The 10,213-nt window shown below is 38.2% G+C and overlaps 1 long non-coding RNA gene across 1 annotated transcript in view; it reads right to left on the bottom strand.

The window, feature by feature from the left end:
- The window catches only part of LOC128011805 (uncharacterized), a 91,182-nt gene that overhangs the window by 28,909 nt on the left and 52,060 nt on the right, over positions 1-10,213 (bottom strand). The window lies entirely within an intron of this gene.

The raw sequence follows: 10,213 nt of genomic DNA, 5'->3' as shown, positions 1-10,213 counted from the left end.
GGAATAAGATGAACAGGTGTGTGTGTGTGTGTGTGTGTGTGCTCTGGTTTTCTGAAGCGTATGATGATTGTCATCGGTCTGGTATGATGAGAGCCCAGTGTTTGTGGATGGGTGGGTCAGTCCGGCTTACCCCGGCAGATTCATAATAGTTATGAAGACGTTTATCAAACAATGCAATAAAAACATTATATCAGCTGGAACAAAGTCTATAAATCAGGTCTGTTTATCCAAATATTAGCATATCATTTGTCATCTTCTCAAGGGCAGCAGATCAGATATACACACTTAAATTGATCGCCGTTGTGTAGAAAAGATCAGAACTTTACACAAACAATTATTAAATGTAGAAAATCATCAGTCTGATACATAAAGAAAAGTGCTTTATAAACGAATAAATGGCTAAAGGCAATCAAATTGTGAATAAAAGTGTCTACTTAAATGTAAATGAATGTTGGTAACTTTATTATTATTCTAGACATAATTATTTTAAAAAAATTAAAACCTATAGCGCAAATAAATAAACATTAAGCACTAAAAGCACTAATCCTGTTCAAGTCTGCTGATTAAAAAAAATATTTATAATATCCTAAAAACATGAAGAGCCATACTTTCATTCAACTGTGTAATGATCATTACATGACAATGATTCATGGCTCAAGAGTCATTAAAGGAAGTTTGGAAATGAAAAGCAATTAAATTAAACTTCCTTGAATTTGCAATTACACTTCATCTGGACGTCAGAAACATGTCTACTTTTCTAAAATGCACTGAACAAACATGTCAAACGTGAGGTCACATGATGCGTTTTATCCAATAATGAGTGTGACCGTGCTCTAAACACTATCAATTATTAAGAATAATCATCAAAAGCACTTCTAATGCTATGCTTTGTATGGAACCAGAGAACAAAAATCTGATCTAAGAAAGTTGTGCTTACGTTCCCATGACGTTATGACAATTATTTCTGAATGTTCTTTGAATGTTCAAAACTTAAAATGTACAAATTTCAAACATTAAGGCAACATTCCATTTTGCATAAATTATCGGAATGTTATTTTTCAACGTTCTAAATTAAGTATTATGGTTTTTTTTAAGTTAGAAGAATGTTCAAATAAAACATTAAAAAATATATATTCCTTGAATGATGAGTATGTTTTCATGACAACATTTTATTTTATTTTTTAACACCAGAGAACTGAACAAATGTTCGGTTTATATTACTGGAAGAACGTTTAATCATAACTTGGAGAGAATCATGCTAGAAAGGTCCTTGTTAATGCTGGGAATCCTGTTTCTGACAAAGTATAAAAATTGGGATTTTTTTAAATCACTAAATTCTGAGTTTATTGAAATTACTACTGTGCATAGTACTGTGAAAAAACTCATTTTGTTATTCAAGCAGACATTTTCATTCGAGTAAGCGGCACTTAAAATACATTAAGGGGAAAAAGTCAGAACTGTGAATTATTAACCTAAAAATTCAGAGAAAAAAAAAGTTAAGATGTAATTAGGAAATGTAAACTGAACTCAGAAATGGAACATAAACATATCACAAGAAATAAAGTTATACATTTGCATTTGTTGTTGTTTTGCTAAATTTTGTACTCAGAAGTCTGACTTTTAACATCTCAATACAAAATTGCGTGATATAAAATCAGAATCTCAAAAAACAAATAAAAGTCAGATAAAAAGGCACATTCACCTTTAATTTTTTTTTTCTGTGCTGCTGCTTATGTGGAAAATAAAACTAACCAGAAAACCACTCTGATTGAGAAAGGACAGGGTTTGTTGCACAATATTGTAGACGTCAGACGTCAGTAAATTCTTCTAGTTGAGTAAAACCTCTTGCTTTCACCACAATTTCACAGATAAGGTGTGGTATTACCATTTCCTCCTTTATCTTATTCCTGCTGCAAAGTGTGTCATAATGTGTGACAGCTTCTGAAATTCTGGAATAATGCTGTTACAAAAGAGCTGGTTACAGCATTGCAAGCTCACGACACAACAGGTGATTCAGACAGAAAAACTAAATTATGTTGCCCTATAAGATAAGGCTACCATAGAATAAGATCAATAAAATAGGATTGCATGCTTTCTATTGCTAATTTTGTTATTACTTTACATATTTTCATGATTTTCAAGACAGATTTAGCCTTAAAACATGCGTAGTGTTAAGCAGTTTCTGACAAGCAGCAATCAGAGCGCCTCGTTATCACTAGTTTTATTTTGATCTCCCGGGTCCGCTATTAGCTTATAGCCCGTTAGCATCAGCAGCGTGGTTGCCGCCAGCCGCGCTTACATTGCTAATACTCTATTCACACACATTACCATTGCTTTACTCACTGTTACTTGGGTGTAAAACCATTTAAACCTGCGGTTATTAAGTCTCTTATTAAGAAACTTAAACTAGATCCTAGTGACCTGGCAAATTATAGGCCTATTTCAAATCTTCAATTTATATCTAAAACTTAAAAAAAAAAAAAAATGTTAATCCTATGGCAAATTGGGCACTTATATAGCCAGATGATTCCACCCATTCTGCTGGGCTTTTTTGAGTTTCACGGCCAGAGGTTTGTGCAGCAGCGCTGCCAAGCCATTGGTTCATTTTTAAAACATTCTGCATGAACAAATGTCAGTGCAGTATCACTGTGTGATTGAAAATGGCTTCAGTTCAGGAGAAAAATGACTTTTTCCCATAGCGTCTAGGGAACCAATCTTTCTTCACGGTGTCTATTGAGCTTTTGTTCTTCAGTTTGGCATCTCCACCGATATGAGGTCCTGCCCCATCCATGATGGTGAACAAATACAAAGTCAACTGTTCTCAGAGCATTTAATTTCCACATTTTGCACATGCTTCAAGGAAAACACTGGGCAGGATGTGAAAAAACACGTTTTCCTCAGTAATATACAATCCAGAAATAAATGGCACTTAATCAAATTAGCATTAGTAGTATTAGCATAAAGGGTAGCAGAGTCTATGTTGGTTCACCAGATAATAAATGAAATCCTGAAGCAAAACCAGTTTGAATTGGTAGAAGTTTGAATTGTGAGAATCTAATAAATTTATAAAAAGCAATAAATAAATGAATAAACCTTAAAGATAATGCACATCAGGTGACAAGTTTACATTGTATAAACCGTATTACTGGTTTCTTCTTAATGTAAGGACTTTCTTAACTCTTTTTAAATGAGTGAGCTGCTGCTTTGTTTTGTATACTTTGGATCTTAATCTGAAAAAGGGTGCATTTCTGCCACCTGCCAGTATGATGCAGAAACACAACACCCTTCAACAAATCACTAGGGCACTACTTTTGGGGAAGTAATGAATTATATTTTAAAATATGCACTTTCATTTGTATACTTAATATGACAGTATATGTGACATATTTGACATGTTTAAAAATTGAAAACTTAAAAGATTACACTGTGAAGCGTAGGTTTTTTGTAAACTGCTTTGCAAACTGCCATAACTTAATGACACAACTGTCCTCAAAAAAAAGGACTAACTAAAATACCCTAAAGGTTTCTTACTCAGCTGGAATGAATTAGAAACTTTTTTTATAATCACGGTTTTGGGGGAGCTATATGGAAAAACTGCAAGATTAAGTGAAAGAACTTGATGAACTGGAAGCTTCGACAAACAACATTTCTTTTCAGAAGGCAAAAATTAACGATCACATCTGATTTTCACTCACAGGTAAATGATGGAAATGTAAATAGCTTATTCAATTGTTTAATAGCGTGAAGCAGTTTCATAATGTTAGTAAAAGTATGTAATTTAATTGGTTGTAAATTATGGGCTGATGTGGGCTGCCAGTTTTGAGATGGCAGAAACAGGGAGTACTTGAACTACAGACAGAATGAAAAAAAATACATAGGCCTATGTTTGAAATATTGCACTTCCACCTCCTGTTGTCTTTCATATATAAAAATGCCTTTTCATGATAATATTAAAATAATGTTGTAAATCTTTATTTAGTTTCTTCTTCTATCACACAATAACATGCTTATCCATTGCCACAGAGTCATCAGAAGCACTACACCAGCAGTTTTATGACCCTTTCACACAGGACACTGGGCCCAGCGTAGTCTTTCAGATACAAAGCAATGTTTGCTACGCTGACCAGAGCAAAGGAGGCGGAGTTTTAAAAACTTGTAGCGAGAGATCCATAGGCTAGGCTAGATGAGAAAAAAAAAGTCAATTTCACATATCAAACTGATGCATATTACCAACCACAATCTACCCATTTTCAAATATACTCCAGGTCAACTTGAATTGATATAGGTCTCCATGATGACAGCTTTTCTCCAATGTCCCTGCGACCGCAATCAGGGCCGCTGCTGGCCAAATGGGCGCCCTAGGCAGGATTGTATTGTTGTGCCCCCCTTCCTCAAATATGATGATGGAAAAATAAAAACACAGGGATTTGATTGTCCTGGAAGTGTAACATGGCATTTGGCTCCCTTTGCATGCATTTGTAATAACATGTACATAAATTGTTTATTTGGTATTTGCCTACATTTTGTATTTTAAGAGTGTTATTATTAAAAGGGGGGGGGTGAAATGCTATTTCATGCATACTGAGTTTTTTACACTGTTAAAGAGTTGGATTCCCATGCTAAACATGGACAAAGTTTCAAAAATTAAGTTGTACGTTTGAAGGAGTATTTCTGTTCCAAAAATACTCCTTCCGGTTTGTCACAAGTTTCGGAAAGTTTTTTTCGAGTATGGCTCTGTGTGACGTTAGATGGAGCAGAATTTCCTTATATGGGTCCTGAGGCACTTCTGCCGGAAGAGCGCGCGCTCCCGTATAGCAGAGCACTGAGAGCACAACAGACTTCACTGATCAGAGCGAGAGCGTCGCGAAATGTCACAAAAGGAGTGTGTTTTTGGTTGCCAGGGCAAGACAACCCTGCACAGATGACCAAAAGAGAAACAGCATTAAGGGACCAGTGGATGGAGTTTATTTTTACAGAGCATCAACGGAGTTGTGCAAGTATTTGTGTTTGTTCCCTGCATTTCGTAGATGCTTGTTTTACAAACAAGGCCCAATTTGACGCCGAATTTGCGTATCGTTTATTTCTTAAGGATGATGCAATCCCAACGAAAAAGGTTCACGATCGTGTGTTGGAACTGCAGGCGGTGAGTAAAACTGCTTCAAATATCTCTGCCTCCTTGTTAGTGCGTCCGCCTCCCATCGGAGACCCGGGTTCGAGCACCGCACGGAGCGAGTCGTTCCTGCTGCTCTCGTTCAGTTTCAGCCTCGGGATCTGATTCTGGATCATAAATATACGCTGAATCTGACTGTTAGCCATGGTTTGTTTTGGATGATGGTTTTTTCCTCACGGTAATGTCACAGCTTCCACATGCTCTCAACGCAAAATCCTATTCGCGCTCGTGATTCTTTAGCTCCGCCCACACGTCACGCCTCCAGTCTGTCATGTTTTTCCGGGAAAAATCGGTACAGACTATCTTTCTCTTATGAATATAATAAAACTAAAGACTTTTTGGATTTATGAAGGATGCAGTACTACTCTATATGTACTCAAGATTAAAAGGATATTGAGTGAAAACTTGCATTTCACCCCCCCCCCCCTTTAACCAATCATTATTGTCTTATATATATATATATATATATATATATATATATATATATATATATATATATATATATATATATATATATATATATATATATATATATATATATATATGTATTTGAATGAGCTCCTTTTACATTATACTCCTCTACGTCCGCTACGTTCTCAAAACTCAGGCAATTTGATAATACCTAGAATATCAAAATCAACTGCGGGCGGCAGATCCTTTTCCTATTTGGCGCCTAAACTCTGGAATAACCTACCTAACATTGTTCGGGAGGCAGACACACTCTTGCAGTTTAAATCTAGATTAAAGACCCATCTCTTTAACCTGGCATACACATAACATACTAATATGCTTTTAATATCCAAATCCGATTTTTAGGCTGCATTAATTAGGTAAACCGGAACCGGAAACACTTCACATAACACCCGATGCACTTGCTACATCATTAAAAGAATGGCATCTACGCTAATATTAGTCTGTTTCTCTCTTGTTCCGAGGTCACCGTAGCCACCAGATCCAGTCTGTGTCCAGATCAGAGGGTCACTGCAGTCACCCGGATCCAGTACGTATCCAGACCAGATGGTGGATCAGCACCTAGAAAGGACCTCTACATCCCTGAAAGACAGCGGAGACCAGGACAACTAGAGCCCCAGATACAGATCCCCTGTAAAGACCTTGTCTCAGAGGACCACCAGGACAAGACCACAGGAAACAGATGATTCTTCTGCACAATCTGACTTTGCTGCAGCCTGGAATTGAACTACTGGTTTCGTCTGGTCAGAGGAGAACTGACCCCAACTGAGCCTGGTTTCTCCCAAGGATTTTTCTCCATTCTGTCACCGATGGAGTTTCGGTTCCTTGCTGCTGTCGCCTCTGGCTTGCTTAGTTGGGGTCACTTCATCTACAGCGATATCATTGACTTGATTGCAAATAAAAACAGACACTATTTAAACTGAACAGAGATGCCATCACTGAATTCAATGATGAACTGCCTTTAACTATCATTTTGCATTATTGACACACTGTTCTCCTAACGAATGTTGTTCAGTTGCTTTGACGCAATGTATTTTGTTTAAAGTACTATATAAATAAAGGTGACTTGACTTGACACCTAAATGAACACATTACACTTGTTTTATGACTGCAAGTCTTTCTCCTCAAATGCTATTTTGAGCTTCAAATTTGATACTGGCTCCACAGGAAGGTTGAAAGTGAAAATAAGTGAAACTCGTGACATTTGCCAATTATGGTAACCCATACTCGGAATTGGTGCTATGCATTTAACCCATCCAAGTCCACACACACACAGCAGTGAATCTGTATAATCTAGTGAACATGTTGGGGGTTGCCCAGCCTGCAGCACTACAAATATCTATCAGCGAGGTGCCACAAGCCAGTTCCCAGGAGGATGCAACACTCCTAGTAGAGTGAGCTCGCAACCCGAGTGGGCAAGGCACACCCTGTGCCTGTAAGTCTGGATGATGGCACCCACAATCCAGTGGGCCATCCTCTGCTTACATATGGCCTTCCCCTTCTGCTGGGCACTGTAACAGACAAAGAGCTGGTCTGAGGTTCTGAGCCAGGCTGGGGCTTCAGGATTACCTGGGAGTCAGCCAGCTCATACTCTAGGCACAAACTGTCAAACAAAAATGCATGCAGGTCCCCAAACCACTTGATGGAGGCTAGTGCAAGCAGAAACAGAGTTTTTATTGAAAAAAAAAAAAAAACTGACTGCAAAGGCTTAAACTGGCCCTGCTGTAGTGTTTTAAGCACCAGAGACAGGTCCCAAGAGGGTACGGAGAGGGTCAGGGGAGGATTTTACCTTTTCATCCCCTAAGGAACTTGATGACCAGGTCTTGCTTCCATTCCACAGAGTGATGGTTAGCAGCAATCACAGCAACAAAGGCTTCAAGGGTGGAGATAACAGCCTTTGCTCCAACCTTTGCTGTGCAAAGGAAAGCACAACCCTGATCAGGCATCTCTGGGGGGGCCCTTCTCAATGAGAAGAACACCACTCAATGTACCGGTTCCACTTCAAGGCATAAGAGTGTCCCGTAGATGGTGCTATCGAAGTGATTGTGTCAACTACCTCTTGGGGTAAATCACCAAGAATCACCAAGGAATTCTGATCCTTCATCAGAAGATTCTGCCAGTGAGGGGCTGTTGCAAGGAGCATTAGCTTCGGTAACCAGGTCAGAGTGGGCCAATATGAGAGGCTCACTGTGGAAAATGCATACTTGCGCAGGTGATAGAGCATCAGGTCCCTGTGCTTGCACAACTGATCACGAGACTGTGCTAGTATAAGCAAATGGTGGTGGTAGTTGAGGATGCAAACACCCTGCTCTCCATGTAGGAACAAGCGCCCTCTCCACAACTTTCGTGAAGACACAGGTAGACAGGTACAGCCTAAAGGGCAGGAAACTGTTCTGGAATGCATGGTCCTTCGAACGTGAACCACAGAAATGGTCTGTGCCTGGTGAACTGAATCACTTAGCCTAGGCTAATGGTCTGCAGAAGCTAGCAAGACGGTCTGTGTAGGTTAGCCAGGTATCCAGATACCTCAGTGTGTCTAGTGGCCTGGGCCCGGTTACCCAAAACGTTCTTATCGCTAAGTAGTTCTTAACCTATTCCTTAACCTCTCTCTTAACCTTATGGCACGATTCCTGACACATTCGTACGCCAAGTATATTTTCTGTAAGTCACACTTTTGTAAGTTTGGTGTGGACCATTCGTAAGCACTCTCTTAGTGTTTGAGCTTAAGACGCTAGTCACCACCACTGTGCAGAAGTCTTTAGAAATCAGCGCAGCGCAGTACAAGTCAAAAACTATTGTATGTTGACAGTGTTGTGGCTCAACAGTGATTTTATGTTATGGACATTTTAAGACTCATAATTAAATGGATAAAGGCCTATTTATGAATTTGAGTTTATGTGGTATCAGAACTAATATGGTGGTAATTAGAGCAGAACGATGTTATCACTCGGCTCTGAAGCAAAAAGCTGGTATTCGTTGCACCTGCTGGCTTTTTACAATTTAATAATTGTAGTGGGTTTGTGAGTTTATAAAAGCTGATAAATAATTAAATAATAAAAAATATAATCAATTTAAACAATTGAACACTAAAAATACCTCAGTTTAAATAGTATCTGTGCAATCAAGTCAACAATATCGCTGTAGATGAAGTGACCCCAACTAAGCAAGCCAGAGGCGACAGCGGCAAGGAACCGAAACTCCATCTGTGATTATTACAGGTGTTATTTCATTATCTCCAGCATTCTCACCTTGTCCTTTGTTGCTGCAGTATTGCCTGTTTCTTTGTGTTTACAGTTTCTGTGTTTGTGGATCTTCTGTGATTTCCTGAGTTTTCTGTAACAGAATAGTGTAGCCATAAAAGACAAGGTGAGCATGGTATAAATAAGAGTGAGCTAATAGGTAAATGATCAACAGCTGGAGATAATGAAACAATAATCAGTGCAAGGGGTGACTGGAACTGAAGTCCAGAACAAAACAAACAATAATCCAGAAGGAGTGCCCTCTCGTGGCTGTTATGGGCACTCCAGCATTTGGACAGTGTTCTCTTTTTTTCTTTTGGATCATGAGCATTCATATTCTTACTCCAGCCACTGGCAAGGAGCAGTTTGAATGATTTCGGTCAACCAATGTATCTAAACCATAATATACTTGAGGAAAATATATATTCAAACTGATGAATACTTAGAGAAACCGATTTATCTCAACTAATGATGATGAGGAAACCATTGCATATTGAGGAGCCCAATGTTTACTAGCAAACCCATGTGATCAGACAGATTTATCTAAACCAATATATGTCTGGTTATAGCAATGTATCATAAACAAATGTGTTTGTCATTAAACCATACATTTAACCAGTGAACCAATCCATATTCACACAATACACGTTTATTATTTCCTGAACGGCTTGTCATAGAATTATGTTGTTTCAGGTTTCTAGATTCTATGTTTATGTTTATCATTGCCATATACATTTTGCATTCTGTGGTATTTGTAGTGGAAATCATTCAAATTTCTGTGATGGCTTTTTGTTTTTTTTTGTCAGAAGGGTCACCATGCTGGTTTCGTGATGTTATTGGCCATACAGTAACAGCAATATGATTATTTTATATAAGTTATTGATAGTAATAGAGATAGTATTGACTGTGTGTAGTTGTGGTGGGCCTGTTTGGGAGAAAATCCAGTCTGTCCAGTCCGTCTCTGGATAAAAAAAAAACAGTAGGCAAATAAACTGAAGTGTTGATATTCTAAACAATGCATGTAAATCAGATTTCTGAGACGAATTCTTTAACTGAGTCCAGTTTGGATGATGAAGGCTTGTATTTCAGGATGTTGTTGTATAAAGTGAGCCCAGATTTTCCACACACATCAAACACAAACACTGATCCACAAATCCACTCAATAATCTTCACTGGTACAGTGTTTGTCCAGGCAACTGACATCATTTTATATATCTGTGGTTTATTACCAACTAGCAAACTTTGATTTCAATTCAAATACATTTATATGTTTTATCTTCCCAGGAAATCACTGAAAATTTTAAAGATTTCACTGTGAAGCATAGGTTTACTG

Source organism: Carassius gibelio, chromosome B23 (assembly GCF_023724105.1).
Source record: "Carassius gibelio isolate Cgi1373 ecotype wild population from Czech Republic chromosome B23, carGib1.2-hapl.c, whole genome shotgun sequence".
In the NCBI taxonomy this organism is placed as follows: Eukaryota; Metazoa; Chordata; class Actinopteri; order Cypriniformes; family Cyprinidae; genus Carassius; species Carassius gibelio.
The sequence above is the reverse complement of the archived record's forward strand: the minus strand, read 5'-3'. Positions and strand labels throughout refer to the sequence as shown.